Genomic DNA, 21,770 nt, shown 5'->3' with positions numbered 1-21,770 from the left:
AATTAAAGGAGAGAACTGTTCATGTGACTTTTAAATCATCTGGTGGTATCAAATTTCTATGTATTCAGATTCCATTAAAGAAAAGTATTATATAATAGTTGTATTTTCAAATGTTCATATTTACAGACCCTGGAAACTAATTCCTCTGTAAATATTTTAGTTTATGGTGAATGAAAAATTGTAGATTTCAACCTAAAAATGTATAGATGTATAATTTTTCTAAATTATTTTTGAGTGTACATGGACAAAAATACATGAAGCCCCCTGGTCAAGGCTCTTAACTATCAACCACCGCCTAATGTGAACACAACTGATATTTCCAAGTTCTAAACTATCAATTCTTTGCCTGGTACTTTTACTTAACTTTCATATAAGGTGAATGCAGCATGATTAGCCATCTTTTGAAAAAGGGTGACTTATCTGAAATCACAGGAATCCAGTGAGACCGCAAGGATTAGAACCATGAAATTCTGATGCCCAGTCTTCCCAAAGCCCAGGGGGTTGAGTTATTTCTGCCAGAGAATAAGAAATAAAGGTCAACAAAGCCCAACCAAGGATCCACATTTTCTTTGAGGTGGTTTCATTCACCTTCTAAATATGAGATCCCTTTCCTTTTCTGCTGAGCCAGTTAACCAGAAAATTGTCCTAATAAGGACTGAAAATAAGCAGACTTCAAATATCATAAATCTGAATCAGAGACAATGTTTAAAAATTCTTGTAAACCTGACTTTATGGCTCCCAGAGAGGGTGATAAGAGGAAAAGAATCATGGAGAAAATAGAAATGACAGCAGAAAGCTTAGAAAAAAAAGTAGATACAGAGTATAGTACCAAAAAGTTAGGTTTTAATCATCTAGCAAAAGCACTTATTTGGAGTACCACACTCATAAGCACTGCAGACTACCAGGGGACCACTCTACCTGCTTGTGTACAAATGTGTACAAGTGAGCAGCAAAAGGTAAACGGAGCTTCATGTCCGTGGGGAGGAAAAACAATCGGAAATGCTACAGAGTCCTGTTTATTTACCCTGGTGAGTGTTAATTATTTGCTTGTGTTCATTCCTTGTTGACATTTGTTTGCATTCACAAATACGCTTGCATTTCAGCATTTGTCATCATAAGGATTATTCATAGTCAATATGTTCATAGACTTCCTCTTGTAAACAAAGTAATCATGTTTAAACTAAGAAATATTTTCCTAATCCAGTTGACCTGGAATGTTGGGACAGAAGGCAAGATGCCAAGGAAACCAAGCAGGTGACAGGAGGGAGAAGAAGAGTGAAGGTGAATCCACACGGAGGGAGAGAGCTAGGGTTTGAAGAGACAGCAAGAAAGTAACCTGATGTGCTGATGTGAGAGACTATTTGTAGGTGTCAGCTATGGGCTGAGTGCTTGTGTCCCCCCCCAGAATTCGTAGGTTGAAAGCGTTACCCCCGATGTGATGGTACTAGGAGGTGGGGTCTTTGGGAGGTGATTAGGTCATGAAGGAGGAGCCCCAGTGATGGAATTAGTGCCCTTGTAAAAGAGAAAGAGACACAAGATCTCCCTCTCGCTCTCTGTCTCTCTCTCTCTCCACGATGTAAGGACGCAACAAGAAGGCTGCCATCTTCAAACCAGGAAGAGAGATTGGCCCCGACTCCTGACACTGCATATACTGGCACCTTCATCTTGGGCTTCAGACTCCAGAACTGTGAGGAATAAATCTCTGTTGTTTAAGCCACCTGGTCTGCGGCATTTGTTATATCAGACTGAGCAGACTAAGACAGTGCCCAAGGCCACAAATTTAGACAGAAAAGGAATATGAGAGCATTGAGATGATTCGAACAGATAGGATTATATATGGGTGTCTTTTATTTTTTTCGTTGTTTGTTGGTTGGCTTTTGTTTAAATCCCTACCTGTTCCATAGAAGCTGTTAGAAATAGCTTAAGAAACACAAAATGATGAGATTCTATTTGGCAAAAAGTGTGCTAACTGCACATATTTTTACCATAGTCAGTTTAGAGGGGAAAAATGATGTACTAAAATGTATGCTTAGGATGCTTCACAATTACTAAAATGGAGCAGTTCTGAACTTCCCCAGTAACCGATGAAGAAAAACACATTTACCTTTTAGATGATGTTCATCAAGTTAGAAGGTCACACAGAAGTTGCAAGTAGACTTCAGGGGAAGGAAAACTCTAAGGAATCAAAGGCAGCATTGAATAATGATAAAGTAAAAAATTCTCCAATAAGACATAACAATCCCAAAGAAATGGGCACAAAACAAGAGAGCATGAAAATATGCAAGGTAAAAACTGATAGAACAAGGAAACCAGACAAATCCACAAGTCTAGTTGGAGATTTCAACACCACTTGTTCAGTGATTGATCTACCAACTCCGCAAAAAATCAGTAAATTTAGAGCTGACGTAAACAACACTACCAATCACCTTGATCCAACTGACATGTATAAAATCCTCTATTCAAAACAGAACACACATTCTTCTCAAGCACAGTTTGGAATATTCACCAAGACAGGCCACATTGTGAGCTGTAGAATACACATTAACAAACAGAAGTCATACAAAATATGTTCAGAGATCACAATGGACTTAAGTTAGAAATCAGTAACAGAGAGATAGCTGGAAAATCCTCACATATTTAGAAATTAAACAACACACTTCTAAATAACACACAGGTCAAAAAAGAAGTCTCAAGAGAAATTTTAAAACATTTGGAACTAAACAAAAACGATTATATAAATTATCAAAACTTCTATAATGCAGTAAATCAGGGATTAGAGGAAATTTTACAGCATTAAGCACATATATTAGGAAAAAAAGAAAGTTCAAAATCAATAACCTAAGATTCTACCTTAGGAAACTAGAGGAAGAAGAGCAGTTTAAGCAGAAAAAAAAGAAGTCATAAAAATTGGAGCATAAATCAATGAAATATGAAACAGGAAAAATAGTCAACAAAATCAAAAGCTGGTTCCTTGAAAAGATCAATAAAACTGATAAAACTCTAGTCAGGGACTTTCCTGGTGGCACTGTAGATAAGAATCCGCCTGCCAATGCAGGGGGCATGGGTTCGATCCCTGGTCCGGGAAGATCCCACGTGCCGCGGAGCAACTAAGCCCATGCACCACAACTACTGAGGCTGTGCTCTAGAGCCCATGAGCCACAACTACTGAGCCCACATGCTGCAATTACTAAAGCCTGCTCGCCTAGAGCCTGTGCTCCACAGCAAGAGAAGCCACCGCAAGGAGAAGCCCATGCACCACAACGAAGAGTAGCCCCTGCTCTCCACAACTAGAGAAAGCCCACATGCAGCAATGAAGACCCAACACAGCCAAAAGTAAGTAAAATTAAATCTTTAAAAAAAAAAAACTCTAGTCAGACTAACAAAGAAAATGAGAGAAGACATAAATTACCAATACCAGAAATGAAAAAGGGGCCATCACTACAGATTCTATGGACATTAAAAGAATAACAGAGAAATACTATGAGCAACTTTACACCCCCAAATTTGTTAACTTAGGTGAAATAGATCAATTAACTGATAGACACAAACTGTCCTTAAGTCCACAAAGGTGAAATAGATCATCTGGATAGGTCTATTATCTACTAAATAAATTCACTGGTAAATTCTACCAAATATTTAAGGAAGAAATTATACCAAGTCTCCACAATATCTTCCAGAAAACAGAAGCAGAGGGAAACATTCATAACCCAGTCTATGAGACTGGCACTACCCAAATACTAAAACCTGATAAAGACGTTACAAGAAAGGAAAATTACAGACCAAGATCCTTATGAACAAAGATGAAAAAGCCTCCATAAAATATCAGCAAGTCAAATCCAATAAAGTATAAAAAGAATTATGCACTGAGACCAATGAATTTGCTCAAGGTATGCAAGACTGGATCAACTTTTGAAAATAAATCATTGGAACACACCATAGGAACTGGCTAAAAGCGAAAAATCATATGACCATATATCAACTAATGTAGAAAAAGCATTTGACAAAAATCCAACCACCATTCAGCTTCTCAACAAAATTACTGGGGAATTTCCTCAACTTGTTAAAACATCTACAAAAAAAAAAAAAAATACACTTAGCATGATGTTTAATGGTGAGAAACTGGACACCTTCTCCTTAAGTTTAGGAGCAAAGCAAGGATATTCCCTCTCACCACTCCTATTTAACATCATGCTGGAAGTCCTAACTAGTGCAAAAAGACAATAAAAGGAAATAAAGAAATAAGAAATAAAGGAAAATAAAAATAAACTATGACCAAATCAGCTTATCCCAGGAATACAACATTCGTCTACCATTTAAAAAGCTATTGACACAGTGTTCCAGCCGTAGATCTTAGCTAACCTGAGTCAAATCAAGCCACAATAATTCCTCCATGTGATGGCCCAATCCAGGGCTGAACGAGACTCTTAGGCCTGGGGTACCATTTAGAAGAGTACTGGGAGGAGAGAAGATGGCGGAAGAGTAAGACGCGGAGATCACCTTCCTTCCCACAGATACAGTAGAAATACATCTACACGTGGAACTGCTCCTACAGAACACCCACTGAGCGCTGACAGAAAACGTCCGACCTCTAAACAGGCAAGAAACTCCCCCCGTACTTGGGTAGGGCAAAAGAAAAAAGAAATAACAGAGACAAAAGAATAGGGACGGCACCTGCACCAGTGGGAGGGAGCTGTGAAGGGGGAAAGATTTCCACGCACTAGGAAGCCCCTTCGCGGGCAGAGACTGCGGGTGGCGGAGGGGGGAAGCTTCGGAGCCACGGAGGAGAGCGCAGCCACAGGGGTGCGGAGGGCAAAGCGGAGAGGCTCCCGCACGGAGGAGCGGTGCCGACCAGCACTCACCAGCCCGAGAGGCTTGTCTGCTCCCCCGCCGGGGCGGGCGGGGGCTGGGAGCTGAGGCTCGGGCTTCGGTCGGATCGCAGGGAGAGGACTGGGGCTGGCGGCGTGAACACAGCCTGAAGGGGTTAGCGCACCACAGCTGGCTGGTAGGGAGTCCGGGAAAAAGTCTGCAGCTGCCGAAGAGGCAAGAGACTTTTTCTTGCCTCTTTGTTTCACGGCGCGCAGGGAGAGGGGATTCAGAGCGCCGCCTAAACAAGCTCCACAGACTGGCGCGAGCCGCAGCGATCAGCGCGGGCCCCAGAGACGGGCGTGAGACGCTGGGGCTGCTGCTGCCGCCTCCAAAAAGCCTGTGTGTGAGCACAGGTCACTCTCCACACCGCCCCTCCCGGGAGCCTGTGCAGCCCGCCACCGCCAGGCTCCCGTGATCCGGGGACAAGTTCCCCGGGAGAACACACGGCGCACCTCAGGCTGCTGCAACGTCACGCCGGCCTCTGACGCCACAGGCTCGCCCCGCCTCCTCCGTACCCCTCCCTCCCCGTGGCCTGAGTGAGCCAGCGCCCCCGAAGCAGCTGCTCCTTTAACCCCGTCCTGTCTGGGCGGGGAACAGACGCCCTCAGGCGACCTACACGCAGAGGCGGGTCCAAATCCAAAGCTGATCCCCAGGAGCTGTGCGAACAGAGAAGAGAAGGGGAAATCTCTCCCAGCATCCTCAGAAGCAGCGGATTAAAACTCCACAAACAACTTGATGTGCCTGCATCTGTTGAATACCTGAATAGACAACGAATCATCCCAAATTCAGGAGGTGGACTTTCGGAGCAGGATATATTAATTTTTCCCCTTTTCCTTTTTTTTGTGAGTGTATATGTATATGCTTCTGGGTGAGATTTTGTCTGTATAGCTCTGCTTTGTGATAGCTTTATTTTACTTCACTATATTATAGCCTCTTTCTTTCTTTCTTTCTTTCTATTTTTTCTCCCTTTTACTCTGAGCCGTGTGGACGAAAGGCTCTTGGTGCTCCAGCCAGGCATCAGGGCCGTGCCTCTGAGGTGGGAGAGCCAACTTCAGGACACTGGTCCACAAGAGACCTCCCAGCTCCACGTAATACCAAACGGCGAAAATCTCTCAGAGATCTCCATCTCAACATCAAGACCCAGCTTCACGCAACGACCAGCAAGCTACAGTGCTGGACACCCTATGCCAAACAAATAGCAAGACAGGAACACAGCCCCATCCATTAGCAGAGAGGCTGCCTAAAATCATAATAAGGCCACAGACACCCCAAAATACACCACCAGACGTGGACGTGCCCACCAGAAAGACAAGATCCAGCCTCATCCACCAGAACTCAGGCACTAGTTCCCTCCACCAGGAAGCCTACACAACCCACTGAACCAACCTTAGCCACTGGGGACAGATACCAAAAACAACGGGAACTACGAACCTGCAGCCTGTGAAAAGGAGACCCCAAACACAGTAAGATAAGCAAAATGAGACGACAGAAAAACACACAGCAGATGAAGGAGCAGGGTCAAAACACGCCAGATTTAACAAATGAAGAGGAAATAGGTAGTCTACCTGAAAAAGAATTCAGAATAATGATAGTAAGGATGACCCAAAATCTTGTAAATAGAATAGACAAAATGCAAGAAACATTTAACAAGGACGTAGAAGAACTAAAGAGGAACCAAGCAATGATGACAAACACAATAAATGAAATTAAAAATACTCTAGATGGGATCAATGGCAGAATAACTGAGGCAGAAGAAAGGATAAGTGACCTGGAAGATAAAATGGTGGAAATAACTACTGCAGAGCAGGATAAAGAAAAAAGAATGAAAAGAACTGAGGACAGTCTCAGAGACCTCTGGGACAACATTAAACGCACCAACATTCGAATTATAGGGGTCCCAGAAGAAGAAGAGAAAAAGAAAGGGACTGAGAAAATATTTGAAGAGATTATAGTTGAAAACTTCCCTAATATGGGAAAGGAAATAGTTAATCAAGTCCTGGAAGCACAGAGAGTCCCATACAGGATAAACCCAAGGAGAAACACGCCAAGACACATATTAATCAAACTGTCAAAAATTAAATATAAGGAAAACATATTAAAGGCAGCAAGGGAAAAACAGCAAATAACACACAAGGGAATCCCCATAAGGTTAACATCTGATCTTTCAGCAGAAACTCTGCAAGCCAGAAGGGAGTGGCAGGATATACTTAAAGTGATGAAGGAGAAAAACCTACAACCAAGATTACTCTACCCAGCAAGGATCTCATTCAGATGTGATGGAGAAATTAAAACCTTTACAGACAAGCAAAAGCTGAGAGAGTTCAGCAACACCAAACCAGCTTTACAACAAATGCTAAGGGAACTTCTCTAGGCAAGAAACACAAGAGAAGGAAAACACCTACAATAACAAACCCAAAACATTTAAGAAAATGGGAATAGGAACATACATATCGATAATTACCTTGAATGTAAATGGATTAAATGCTCCCACCAAAAGACACAGGCTGGCTGAATGGATACAAAAACAAGACCCATATATATGCTGTCTACAAGAGACCCACTTCAGACCTAGAGACACATATAGACTGAAAGTGAGGGGATGGAAAAAGATATTCCATGCAAATGGAAATCAAAAGAAAGCTGGAGTAGCAATTCTCATATCAGACAAAATAGACTTTAAAATAAAGACTATTACAAGAGACAAAGAAGGACACTATATAATGATCAAGGGATCGATCCAAGAGGAAGGTATAACAATTGTAAATATTTATGCACCCAACATAGGAGCACCTCAATACATAAGGCAAATACTAACAGCCATAAAAGGGGAAATCGACAGCAACACAATCATAGTAGGGGACTTTAACACCCCACTTTCACCAATGGACAGATCATCCAAAATGAAAATAAATAAGGAAACACAAGCTTTAAATGATACATTAAACAAGATGGACTTAATTGATATTTATAGGACATTCCACCCAAAAACAACAGAATACACATCTTTCTCAAGTGCTCATGGAACATTCTCCAGGATAGATCATATCTTGGGTCACAAATCAAGCCTTGGTAAATTTAAGAAAATTGAAATCGTATCAAGTATCTTTTCCGACCACAACGCTATGAGACTAGATATCAATTACAGGAAAAGATCTGTAAAAAATACAAACACATGGAGGCTACACAATACACTGCTTAATAACGAAGTGATCACTGAAGAAATCAAAGGGGAAATCAAAAAATACCTAGAAACAAATGACAATGGAGATACGACGACCCAAAACCTATGGGACGCAGCAAAAGCAGTGCTAAGAGGGAAGTTTATAGCAATACAAGCCTACCTCAAGAAACAGGAAACATCTCGAATAAACAACCTAACCTTGCACCTAAAGCAATTAGAGAAAGAAGAACAAAAAAACCCCAAAGCCAGCAGAAGGAAAGAAATTATAAAGATCAGGTCAGAAATAAATGAAAAAGAAATGAAGGAAACAATAGCAAAAATCAATGAAACTAAAAGCTGGTTCTTTGAGAAGATAAACAAAATTGATAAACCATTAGCCAGACTCATCAAGAGAAAAAGGGAGAAGACTCAAATCAATAGAATTAGAAATGAAAAAGGAGAAGTAACCACTGACACTGCAGAAATACAAAAGATCATGAGAGATTACTACAAGCAAGTCTATGCCAATAAAATGGACAACCTGGAAGAAATGGACAGATTCTTAGAAATGCACAGACTGCCAAGACTGAACCAGGAAGAAATAGAAAATATGGACAGACCAATCACAAGCACTGAAATTGAAACTGTGATTAAAAACCTTCCAACAAACAAAAGCCCAGGACCAGATGGGTTCACAGGTGAATTCTATCAAACATTTAGAGAAGAGCTAACACCTATCCTTCTCAAACTCTTCCAAAATATTGCAGAGGGAGGAACACTCCCAAACTCATTCTACGAGGCCACCATCACCCTGATACCAAAACCAGACAAAGATGTCACAAAGAAAGAAAACTACAGGCCAATATCACTGATGAACATAGATGCAAAAATCCTCAACAAAATACTAGCAAACAGAATCCAACAGCACATTAAAAGGATCATACACCATGATCAAGTGGGGTTTATCCCAGGAATGCAAGGATTCTCCAATATACGCAAATCAGTCAATGTGATACACCGTATTAACAAACTGAAGGAGGAAAACCATATGATCATCTCAATAGATGCAGAGAAAGCTTTTGACAAAATTCAACACCCATTTATGATAAAAGCCCTGCAGAAAGTAGGCATAGAGGGAACTTTCCTCAACATAATAAAGGCCATATATGACAAACCCACAGACAACATTGTCCTCAATGGTGAAAAACTGAAACCATTTCCACTAAGATCAGGAACAAGACAAGGTTGCCCACTCTCACCACTATTATTCAACATAGTTTTGGAAGTGTTAGCCACAGCAATCAGAGAAGACAAAGAAATAAAAGGAATCCAAATCGGAAAAGAAGAAGTAAAGCTGTCACTATTTGCAGATGACATGATACTATACATAGAGAATCCTAAAGATGCTACCAGAAAACTCCTAGAGCTAATCAATGAATTTGGTAAAGTAGCAGGATACAAAATTAATGCACAGAAATCTCTTGCATTTCTATACACTAATGACGAAAAATCTGAAAGTGAAATTAAGAAAACACTCCCGTTTACCATTGCAACAAAAAGAATAACATACCTAGGAATAAACCTACCTAAGGAGACAAAAGACCTGTACGCAGAAAATTATAAGACACTGATGAAAGAAATTAAAGATGATACAAATAGATGGAGAGATATACCATGTTCCTGGATTGGAAGAATCAACATTGTGAAAATGACTCTACTACCCAAAGCAATCTACAGATTCAATGCAATCCCTATCAAACTACCTCTGGCATTTTTCACAGAACTAGAACAAAAAATTTCACAATTTGTATGGAAACACCAAAGACCCCGAATAGCCAGAGCAATCTTGAGAACGAAAAATGGAGCTGGGGGAATCAGGCTCCCTGACTTCAGACTATATTACAAAGCTACAGTAATCAAGACAGTTTGGTACTGGCACAAAAACAGAAATATAGATCAATGGAACAGGATAGAAAGCCCAGAGATAAACCCACACACATATGGTCACCTTATCTTTGATAAAGGAGGCAAGAATATACAGTGGAGAAAAGACAGCCTCTTCAATAAGTGGTGCTGGGAAAATTGGACAGCTACATGTAAAAGTATGAAATTAGAACACTCCCTGACACCATGCACAAAAATAAACTCAAAATGGAGTAAAGACCTAAATGTAAGGCCAGACACTATCAAACTCTTAGAGGAAAACATAGGCAGAACACTCTATGACATACATCACAGCAAGATTCTTTTTGACCCAGCTCCCAGAGAAATGGAAATAAGAACACAAATAAACAAATGGGACCTAATGAAACTTAAAAGCTTTTGCACAGCAAAGGAAACCATAAACAAGACCAAAAGACAACCCTCAGAATGGGAGAAAATATTTGCAAATGAAGCAACTGACAAAGGATTAATCTCCAAGATTTACAAGCAGCTCATGCAGCTCAATAACAAAAAAACGAACAACCCAATCCAAAAATGGGCAGAAGACCTAAATAGACATTTCTCCAAAGAAGATATACAGATTGCCAACAGACACATGAAAGAATGCTCAACATCATTAATCATTAGAGAAATGCAAATCAAAACTACAATGAGATGTCATCTCACACCGATCAGAATGGCCATCATCAAAAAATCTAGAAACAATAAGTGCTGGAGAGGGTGTGGAGGAAAGGGAACACTCTTGCACTGTTGGTGGGAATGTAAATTGATACAGCCACTATGGAGAACAGTATGGAGGTTCCTTAAAAAACTACAAATAGAACTACCATACGACCCAGCAATCCCACTACTGGGCATATACCCTGAGAAAACCATAGTTCAAAAAGAGTCATGTACCAAAATGTTCATTGCAGCTCTATTTACAATAGCCAGGACATGGAAGCAACCTAAATGTCTATCGACAGATGAATGGATAAAGAAGATGTGGCACATATATACAATGGAATATTACTCAGCCATAAAAAGAAATGAAATGGAGGTATTTGTAATGAGGTGGATGGAGTTAGAGTCTGTCATACAGAGTGAAGTAAGTCAGAAAGAGAAAAACAAATACAGTATGCTAACACATATATACGGAATCTAAGGAAAAAAAAAAAAAAGCCATGAAGAACCTAGTGGCAAGACGGGAATAAAGACACAGACCTACTAGAGAATGGACTTGAGGATATGGGGAGGGGGTGGGGTGAGATGTGACAGGGTAAGAGAGTGTCATGGACATATATACACTACCAAATGTAAAATAGATAGCTAGTGGGAAGCAGCCGCATAGCACAGGGAGATCAGCTCGGTGCTTTGTGACCACCTAGAGGGGTGGGATGGGGAGGGTGGGAGGGAGGGAGATGCAAGAGGGAAGAGAAATGGGAACATATTGTATATGTATAACTGATTCACTTTGTTATAAAGCAGAAGCTAACACACCATTGTAAGGCAATTATACTTCAATAAAGATGTTTAAAATAAATAAATAAATAAATAAATAAATAAAATAAAAAGCTATTAATGTAATTAATGACATTAATAGATTCATAACGAAATAAGTGACAAACACTAATGATTATCCAATAGATGCGATGAAATAATTCAATAAAGTTCGATAGCCATTCAAGATAAATATTCTTAGCAAACAAGGAATAAACTAATAGAGGATGTTAAAAACAATTGCTTGGAAGAAAAGTCAACAAGAAAATGTTTAAAACATTCCCTTTAGGAGCAAGAATAAGATAAGAATACTCACTGTCACCACTCCTATTCAATACTGAACTATAAAAAAAGAAGAAAAGAAAAAACTGAAAAGATAAAAGGATGGAAAAGGAAGAACATTGCACATAGAAAGGCTAAAAGAATAGTTAATTTATTAGGATTTAAGGGAGTTTAGCAAGTTTGCTGGACAAGAAATCAATATGTAAATGTCAGCGACATTTTTGTAACCAGCAATAAATGTTAGAAAATATAAACCTATAATTCTCCACAGCAACAATAACAAAAACACCTAAAGAAAAAAAATCTAGCAAAAGATGTATAAGTTCTTTATGGAGAATATTAAATGGCATTGAAAGACATTGGTCATCTTTTCTGTGGTCTTTTTGTGACTACTGAGAAGGATATCTTTTTTGAAATGATATATTCTAACACATAAAACACCTAATAAGTAGAGGAGAATGCCCACGTTCACGGATAGGAAAGCTTGACAGTATAACACACAATCCACATGTTACTGACACCACTCCCACCGACAGGTGAGTGTACGTTCCCTTCCCTTGAATCTAAGAGGCATCCTGTGATGGACCCCACCACAGAGAATGGTGGAAATGATGCTTTTGTGGCTTCCAAGGCTAGATGGTGAAAGGATGCAGCTTCAGCCTGGATCTCTTGGGACACATGCTTTGGAGCCCTGAGCCAACATATAGACAGTCCAGCTACCCCGATGGTGGGGAGACCATGTAGAAAGATTATGGAGAGGAAGGTGCTCGGAAGCCCCACCTGGGGCAGTGCTCAGCAGTTTGCATCTGCCCAGCCCAGGTGCCCAACGTGAGTCTTGAGCCCCGGAGCTGACACCAAGGAAAGGGGAGATGAACCGCCCCCACCAGACCCCACCCAGATCGCAGATTGGTGAGTAAAATAAAGACTTGCGGCCACCAAGCTTTGGGGTGGTTTGTATCACAACCATCATAACAAGAACGACATTCTCAGCCCTTTGCTTTCATCAGCTTGGCACATTCTGGGGGAAAAAAAACAACCTTGCAGAACATTTAATAGAATTGCTTTGAACTGGGAATAAATGTGGACATCTTTCCAACGCTGAGTCTTTCCATCACAATGTACACCACGCCAAATCCTTTTCTCTGTATCTATTGAAGTGATATATGTTTTCCTCCCACTTAGTCATTGAAATGTGCTGAGTTACATACATTTTTTCCTAATCATAAGTGTCTTTGCATTCCTGTGATAATCCCACTTTGTCAGAATGTACTTTTGTATACACTTTTGGAATTGGTTTGCTAATATTTTACTTAAGAAAGTTCAGTCTATGTTCATAAGAGATTAGTATATAATTTTTTCGATAGGACATCAAGGTAATATTGAGCACGTAAAATGAACCGGCACATTTGTCTTCTTATTCTGCTCTCACAATCGGAATGCGTATCCCTTGAACGTTTGCTGCAACCTGCATAGAATTGTCCTTAGGCTTAGTGTTTGGGGCAGGTGGTTTGTTTTAGGATAAATTTAAACTACTGATACAATACCTTTAAAGTTAAAAGTATATTTAAATTGTCTATTTGTTCTTGTCTCAGTTCAGGTAAATTTTATGTTTTCTAAGAAGTACACTAAAATATTTTATCTTTTTCCATTCTTGAATAGTAGTTTACCCTTGTATAAAGCCCTAAGCTGATCATTATTTTCTCTTAGCACTTTGAAGATATTTTCTTTGTCGTATCTTCTGTTGTTTCAGTTGACACTCTGCTGTCCTCCTGACTGTAGCTTTTACGTAGGTGACCGGTCTTTTCTGTCTTCTAAAATTCTCTTTGTCTTTGGTGTTCTGCTGTTTCATTATCGATGTATCTACATGCAGATTTATGGGCTGCTTTGGGCTTATTGGAAATCATGGAATCTGAGTTGTTATGGTTCTTTTTATACTGTATACTCGTCAATATTCCTTCCATTTGTCTCTGTTTTGAATTTCATCTTATGTGTATTTGACCCTTTCATGGTCCCTCAATGTCCCAGCCTCTCTTGTATTTTCCATCTCTTCTTTGCTCTACAACGTACTCTGTAATTTTCTCAGCTTCACATTTCAGGTCACGGATTTATTGTTTCATTTCACTGTAATCAACCCAATCAGTTTTTTTGTTTTACTAAGCTTATGTTTTATTTCTAAAAGTTATGTGGTTTATTTTGCATATCTGCTATGCTAGCTTCATAATGTTTTTTCCACTTATTATGTTTCACTGTGTTTTTAAAGCTCCCTTTGACTTTTTTATTTTAATCATCTTAAGGAGCAGCTCCTGCTTGACCCGGGTCACGCTGACGTGTTTTGTAATTGTGGATTGTGAGCCTGTTTTATGTGGCTTCATCTTGATACACTGTGCACCCTGATCGAGGTGTGTCTCCAGATGGTTTAGGCTTCCTTCTGTCAGGCGTTTCACCAGCCTGGCCAGCCTGTATTACTTTTCATGTTCAATTCTCAGTCCAGATTCCCACATCACGGAGAGAATAAATTCAAATCTCAAACCTACACATGGCCTATGGTTACAAAATCTCCATAGAAATTTTGTTTTCATCCCTCCCCAAACCTAGATCAAGAAAAACAATGTTTCTTTATTTTCTAGTCTTCAATTTAAAATTTTTTCAAGCATCCAGAAAAGTTGGAAGAGTAGTGTAATGATTGCACATCTACCCGTGACTAGGATTGCAGGTGGTCCTCCCTATTGTCACATCTATGACCTTCTTTTTATCCCCACTGAATATCACAGGACCCAGCACATTCAGAAGCACCCCAAGGGTTTTTTGAATGGAGCTGAGTAAATAAAATCACACCCCTATTTTATCATGATCAAATGCACATGTACATACTCTTTTTTGCAATTAAAATTTTGCAGTTTGCTTTCAGTCCTTAGTTCCAAATTAAAGAAGTGACTTTGAAGAAACAACCCCTTGTGTTTGTCTGTACCAGACAGCCTACTCCATCACGATCTGTGGTGTCTCTGCGTGGGCAGGAACCAGGGGGGCATCAGGTCCAGTAATGTTACCCCAGATACGTTTTCCTGTGGCAACACGGGCTGTTGATATTTCTAAAGGGAAAATGCATCTTTGCTTTCCTAAACTGCCGTCTCTGCAGCCCTAGTTGACCATGTATCCTGATATACACACAAGCACCCATCACCAACTGTGATGGATGTCACAGTGTCAAAAGCCTCAGAGCCGTGGACACATTTGACATCTGAGTTCAACCGCACATGGTGCAAGTTTGATCCTCAAAGCCCCAAATCAAGTCCCAGGCTCGGGCAGTGTCCCAGGCAGCGCTGCCCAGCTCCAGCAGACGGCACGCATCCTGGCACCCAGGGCTGCCTCTTACCAGCCAGCGTCAACCCGTGATCCCAGGTGTAAACTGGACGGATTTTCTTTACGTCCGCCAGGGCTGGCGATTCCAAAGAAGCAGGTGCTTGAAAGCAATGGCTTTCCTTTAAAAAGTTGTTTGGGATCTTTATTTTTTGGTTCCCCTCCCGATGTCACTCACACACGCACACACAGGTCTCGTGCCTGCCGGTCACGAATGCCCTCACTCAGCTCACCCCTCTGGTCCTCCTTCCCTTCTTCCAGTTCCCCCTCTCCCCTGACCCCTCACCCGCTGTCCTCGAGGCTGTAGTGGCACTTGCTGCTCTGAGTCGCTGGAGGAAGGACTGAGGGGGACTGATGGGGGGGGGGGCGTCCGCTGACGTGCACCCACCCGTGTGCCCCCGCAGGCCTGCATGCCCTCGGTGGGTCTGTGGACGCGCCTGGCCGAAACACAGGTGGGGCAAGTGTGGGAGGGAGGACGTCACGCTGAGCACCACACGGAGCCCCATCCCATGCGGGGATGATGTCGGCTGTGCCACAGGCTGGAGGGGCACCTGCTTTTGTCCTGAATCCCTCTGGCTTCTTCCAGGTTTGGGACCATGTCCAGAATAAACTCTCTAAAAATTGTTATCCCCGTGGGTAAATAATTTGTTGGGTAAAACGCCAACGTGGATTCCATATTCTAACAGTAAGTGTGACTTGTTTGCTCCACCTCTGCCTGTGTGGGCACCAGAAGGAGGAATGTGGAGGGGAGACGGGAACTGGCGTTTGTCAGACAAAGGCCTCATGCCACCCCGTGCTGGGCTCTGCCTCTGATGCAGACGGGACCACAGGGCAGCGGCATCCCTGGGGGGACGGGGGGGTGTCCATCCTGCTCCACAGACAATGCAGCAAAGCTTGGAGAGGCTGAGACGCTGGCCCAGGGCTGCTGGGAGGTGACGGAGCTGGGATGCAAGTCCAGACCCACAGCTCTGGCTCCTCCAGTGACTCCGTCCTCTGGGCCAGATTCCAGACCTGGATCCTGGTCCTGCTCTGCCGTGGACCCAACGTGTCACTTCATTTTTCTCAGAGCCTTGGTTTGCTCATCTGCAAAAGGGGAAGATAAACACCACCCCACAATGAGACTGTCGTCAGATTTAAATGAGCCCACCTCGTATGTAGGTACAAGATGAGCTGGGGCCGCACACAGGGAGGACCCTGCAGATGTGACAGAAGTGCCTGCCGGCGCTTTCCTGGCCACACCTGGGAGGAACCCAACGTGGTCCAGGGAAGTTAAGGAAGCAGGTGGTGGACACAGAAGGGAGGAGTTACAACTTGGAGGCTGGAGAGTGGCAATTTGTGTAGGTGTTGGCCTCAGAAATCACTGCCCACCGCAGCAACTCTACACAAGTGTGTCCTGCTCAGATGGAAAGAGGAGGGCAACGTCTAATGGTCCCCGGAGTGGCCGTGAGGTGGCATCACACGGTGAGGTGGCCGGAACTTCTCCTGCCTCATCCCTGCAAGAGCTGGGCTGCTGAGGGCAGAACTGAGTCCCCCATGTCCCGGCCAGAGTCTCTGCAAAGCTGCTGCAGCAGAGATGGTCAGATGCTTGGAAGAGTAAGCCTGTCTGCATTCTGGCTTGTAAATCAGCAGAAATGCCTCTGTTTCTATGCCCATCAATACAGTTTCCAACCCTGAACAGGCCATTTGCACTTGTAAATAGCATCCAACCTGAGTCTCTCCATCTCTCTGTCCAAGACCTCAGGCTCTGGTCCTGTCCTCACCACCACCAGGCCTGTGCCTGCCACGTGGCTGCCCCGAGAAAACATTTATGAAGGAAGAACAGCATCTTATTTTGAGCACTCACATCCTATGTCCTCTGGTTGTCATTTGATTTATCCAGACAAAGACAGGTTTACCCTTTTCTTCTGCGTATCTGACAAGGCCTAAAGATAATCCAAACTTCGTACCGGCGATCTACACACGAGCTCATTTCACTGTGCCTGAACAGAAAAATCTACCCCTCACCCTACACACAATTCTGGATTCCCAGCTGTGGAGTTTTAAATAATTTGACAACATGGAAACTTGAAAGGTGATATTTCTTTTAGATCAAGAACATGCTGCTAGATTGAAGACAGAGAGGAAATGCACAAACTGTTCCATAACATTTTGTAATATTTTTCTTATTTTTTTCTATTTGTTTCTTTCCAGTGGTTCTAAGATATATTAGGCTGCTTATTGGTCAGGATGTACTTATATAAAGAGCTTTCATATCTTGTGGAGCTCAGCCTGGCTCCAACAGAAATCTATTCATCGTGACTAAGTAAGTAAGAGAGATGTTTTAGCTAGGGAGTACTTGTGACATTGCATTAGTTTTATTTGGAGGAAACAAAAAAGGCATTTTCATGTCTGGATTGCCATACATTTTTTTTGCTCAGAAAACAGATTGACTGATTGACCTAGGAAATGTTCACGGAAGCTCAAGGGATTAAAGCAAGAAACAGCTATATGTGTCTGCTATGAAAAAATAAATTAAACAAAGCCATGACTTTGGTTACTTTGGATTTAACAAAATTTCTTTTTTGGAAATTTTGTTTTCCTTCAGAATGAAGACTAAATAAATACAATTTACATTGGGGATCAGGAGACTTGCCAGACACGTATCTGTGGGCAACTCAAGTGACCTTTCTGAGCCTTGCTCTCCCCTTTTGAATAACACCCCCCGCCTTACCTCATCGCTATGAAGACAGAAGACAAAAACACAGAGGAGGAAGAGTTCATTCAATGGCGGTTGTTGTTTTCTTGGCGTCTTCATTACTACCATGATGATGAGGATTAAAAACTCAAACAATTAAGACATGAAGAAGGAAAAGCACACTGAGCCCAACTCCTGGACCAGCAGGTGTTCGCTAAGTGCGGTTGTTGCTTCTCTTGCAGTGGCACTGCCTTCGCACCCCCGGGAAGCCCGCCCCAGGCTGTCTGGAAGCTGGGATTTCCTTTTTCTTAATGTAATTTTTATTTTATATTGGAGTAGAGTTGATTTACAACGTTGTGTTAGTATCTGCTGTCCAGCAAAGTGATTCAGTCATACACATACATGTACCTATTCTTTTTCAGATTATTTCCCCATGTAGGTCATCACAGAGTATTGAGTAGAGGTCCCTGTGCCGTACGGTAGGGCCTTGTTGATTACCTATTTTACGTACAGTAGTGTGTGATTTCCTTTGTAACATGGTATCATTTCTCTTCAAGGGGCATCTTTCTTTCGGGAGATCAGTCCAAATTGAGGGAGGTAAGGATGCCTCCTGACCAGGCTGGGCCCAGACAGCAGGACAGCACGGGTCCCAGAAGCCCCAACCCATCCGCCGAACACACTGGGGGACGCGGCAGAAACGGCCATCCAGCTTCAGCTTGTTGAGAAGGGAGGCACCTGCCACCAACGTGCGATGGTGAGGTCTGTCTGAGCGCCTTCCCTCCCTTGTGTCTGTCTGCTCCTGGGCTCTGCGCATCCCCATGTGACCGGGAGCCCTTCAGCCCCCCAGTGTCTTTGGTTCCAAGACAGCCTCAAGCCTCTAGCTTCTCCCTGTCCCCCCGTCCTCTCACCTCCCCTGGGCCCCGACCCCTCTCCACTGCCTGGCTCTCTCCAGCTCCTCTGAGCCCTCTCTTTCCTTCTCTACTCCAAAGCGTCACTGTTGGAAAACACGAGAGACTAAAATTCAAACAGTAAAGAAGACGAGTCACGACCTGTCGGTGACTCAGTGCAACACCTGGAGAAAAGCATCACTCAGCCCCCAGCCCCTCCCCACCAGGCCAGAGGGGCCTCAGTTCAGAACCCAGTCCCACCTCTAACAACAGGCACAAGGAGTAACAGTAAGCCAACGCCTTCACACACTAACTATTCCAGTGCTAAACAAAGCATTCTATGCGGATTCTCTTCTTTCACCCTCACAGGAGAAGCTGGCCTGGGCAAGCCCAAGGACAGCGGTGCCCTGGTGGGTGCCCACAGCGCTTGGCTTCCCGAGGGGCGGTGCGTGAACAGCACAGTGTTTGAATCAGACCCCCCTCTGCTTTCCCAGGGGCGCAGAGGAAGGTGACAACAACCCCCTGCTGGGCGTCGGCCAGGAGGCCAGGCCTGGAGATTCTGGGCAAGTCACTCACTCTCATGACTAAAGTGGAATCATGCTAGACAAGCTTTATGGGTTTTTTTTAAGGTTCTTAGGTCTTTAGGGGCTTATACTTTATATCGAGAGAGCTTCATCTCATGAGATGTTATTATCTTTACATGAAGTAGGAGCAAGTATCAGCATAATCATCGGCAGACATTTATTTCACAGTCTGTCCAACTTGATAGCCAGGTTGAGTGTGTTATAAATCAACGCTGCCCACGGATACGTCCGATTCTCCCCTTTCTGCAAATGTAGGATCGTGCTTCCTTCCTCTGAAGTTGCACAAGGTCACCTGACTCACTTTGGCCATCAAGGTACGGGCAGAGGTAGCTGTGTTTCTTCCAGACAGATGCCTTTAAAAACTAAGACAGGATTCACCATTTCCCCTTCCCCTTGGCCTCATGGCAGGTGATGTTCCAGAGCCACTGCCCACCAGGTGGGGATACGTGCTTGAGCGAGAAATACAGCTCTGAGGCGGGGGGTGAGGGTTGCTACGCAGCAAAATCCAGACTGCCCTGGCTGATACGCTGAGCATCTTGCAAGTGCCAGGCACAGTTCTAGGCTCAGGAGATGCAGCTGGTCAGGGCAGCTGCTGTTGGAGAGAAGCAAGGCCCACCTGGTGAGAAAGCAGCACCGAGGTCTTTCAGGAAGACAGCTGAGGAGCTAAAGGAGGTAGGACCGGACAGCCCAAGACGCTGGGCTGTGGCGCGTTGGGGTCAGGAGTCTGCATCCACGTGCGGCCAGCAGAGAGAACCTGGCCTCCTCTCGGTGTCACGCTACTCAGACAGCACGCCACACGTTCACGGAGGGGACTGTTGACGTGTGTGGAGGCCACGTGCACTGGCCAGTCCATCTACAAAGAGGAGAATAGTGACCCAGAGCAGGCAGGACACTCAGTTCTTGCATGCAGTCTGGAGACATTCCTCCGAATCGGTCATCTCCTGTACACAGAACACACTGGGTCCTGAGCGCACCTTCGCTGGGAATGCAACTGTGTACCTGGACGAAGCGTTCACACAGCCACGCTTCAGGTTTTCAGGGCAGCTTCCACGCTACACAGCTGTTTGGCCTGCAGTTCTGAGTTTGAACCAAGACACGGGGAAGAGTGAATGCCGATGAGAACAGCAAGGAAAGCGAGCAGAGAGCAGACAGAGCACAGCAGCCCTGACCCCGCAGCTGGCGTGTTCTCTGCAGCGTCAGCTGGTCCTAGACCTCATGCATCCTTATGTTACATGTATATGTTTATTTAAAGTCTCCAAAATATCTCGCCCCTAACCACACACGCAGCACAACATGCTACTGATAAGGCAGCAGGTAAACAACTAGTGTTTTGCATCCTGAAATGAAAATTTTTAAATGCACAGTCCTTTCTATTTCTAATTACTGCACTATATACAACCCAGGATGATGGTGAATTGATAAAATATGCAAATGAGCCAACAATTCATAGACTACATTAAAATTTCCATTTAAACTGTTAGTTAGGCTGTACACATTTGTAAATATAAACATTAACCCTCGGGAAAAAATATTTTTTTAAACTATAGCATAATTGGAAACTCCACAATAATATATAACGGAGCAGGGATCGTTACACCGAAGGGTACCCTATCGCTATAAATTTGAAAAGAATGTTGCCACAGAGTTGTTGCTTCCTCTGAGCTGCTCCAGCGACACTTGCCCTGGGTCCACGTAAAGCGCTGTTTCCATTCTCTCCTCCACATAGGCAGCTGTGCGTGCGTCCGTCTCCTTAGCCAGAAGGCTATGCCCCGGGGACAAGAACCAGGCCTCCATCACCTTGGCGTCCCCACTACGGCCCAGCTTGTCCTCCTTCACGTAGCAGGAGCTCGCTGAGGGCAGCTGAACTGACTGAAACTCAGCAGTGTGGAATTAAACTGAATTGAACCGAATCAAACAGAAATGGTTTACACGTAGTGCTCTGATGTCTGTGGATTTCCATCTTAGAAGCTAAGTAAGTACATCCAAATCCTCTCCTCTTCAGCCTCCACGCAGATGAAGTGCCTCAGGCCAACCAACGTGCAAGCAGGATCGAATGGATTAGAAGACGTTCAGGGCTGGAATCGTCCACAAACTGAACAAGCAATGTTGCCTGTCCCCACCATCTTCCCACCCAGGAAGTGTTGAGGCCCCACGCCTGGATGGAGGGACTGTGCACCTGGACCCCTTAGGCCGGCCTCCCTCACCCAGCTCCTCTTTACACAAGATGCTCTAGGCTAATGGGAAGCCAAATGATGGCGGATCCTGGCTCTTTCAAAAAGCTGCCACTGGGGACTTCCCTGGTGGTCCAGTGGTTAGGACTCCGTGATTCCAGTGCAGGGGACGCAGGTTCAATCCCTGGTCAGGGAACTACGATCCCACATGCCTTGCAGGGGTGGGGACAAAAAAATAAATTTAAGAAAAGAAGAGTTTAAAAATTATTTTTTTTAAAAAGCTGCCATTACCCATTATTATCATCAGTTTCTCCACGAATCATGTTGGAATTTATGCCAGGAAAAAGCTGGCTTTCATGAAAAGCA

The sequence above is a fragment of the Eschrichtius robustus genome, chromosome 15 (assembly GCF_028021215.1).
Source record: "Eschrichtius robustus isolate mEscRob2 chromosome 15, mEscRob2.pri, whole genome shotgun sequence".
NCBI classification, from domain to species: Eukaryota; Metazoa; Chordata; class Mammalia; order Artiodactyla; family Eschrichtiidae; genus Eschrichtius; species Eschrichtius robustus.
Note: the sequence above shows the minus strand (reverse complement) of the source record.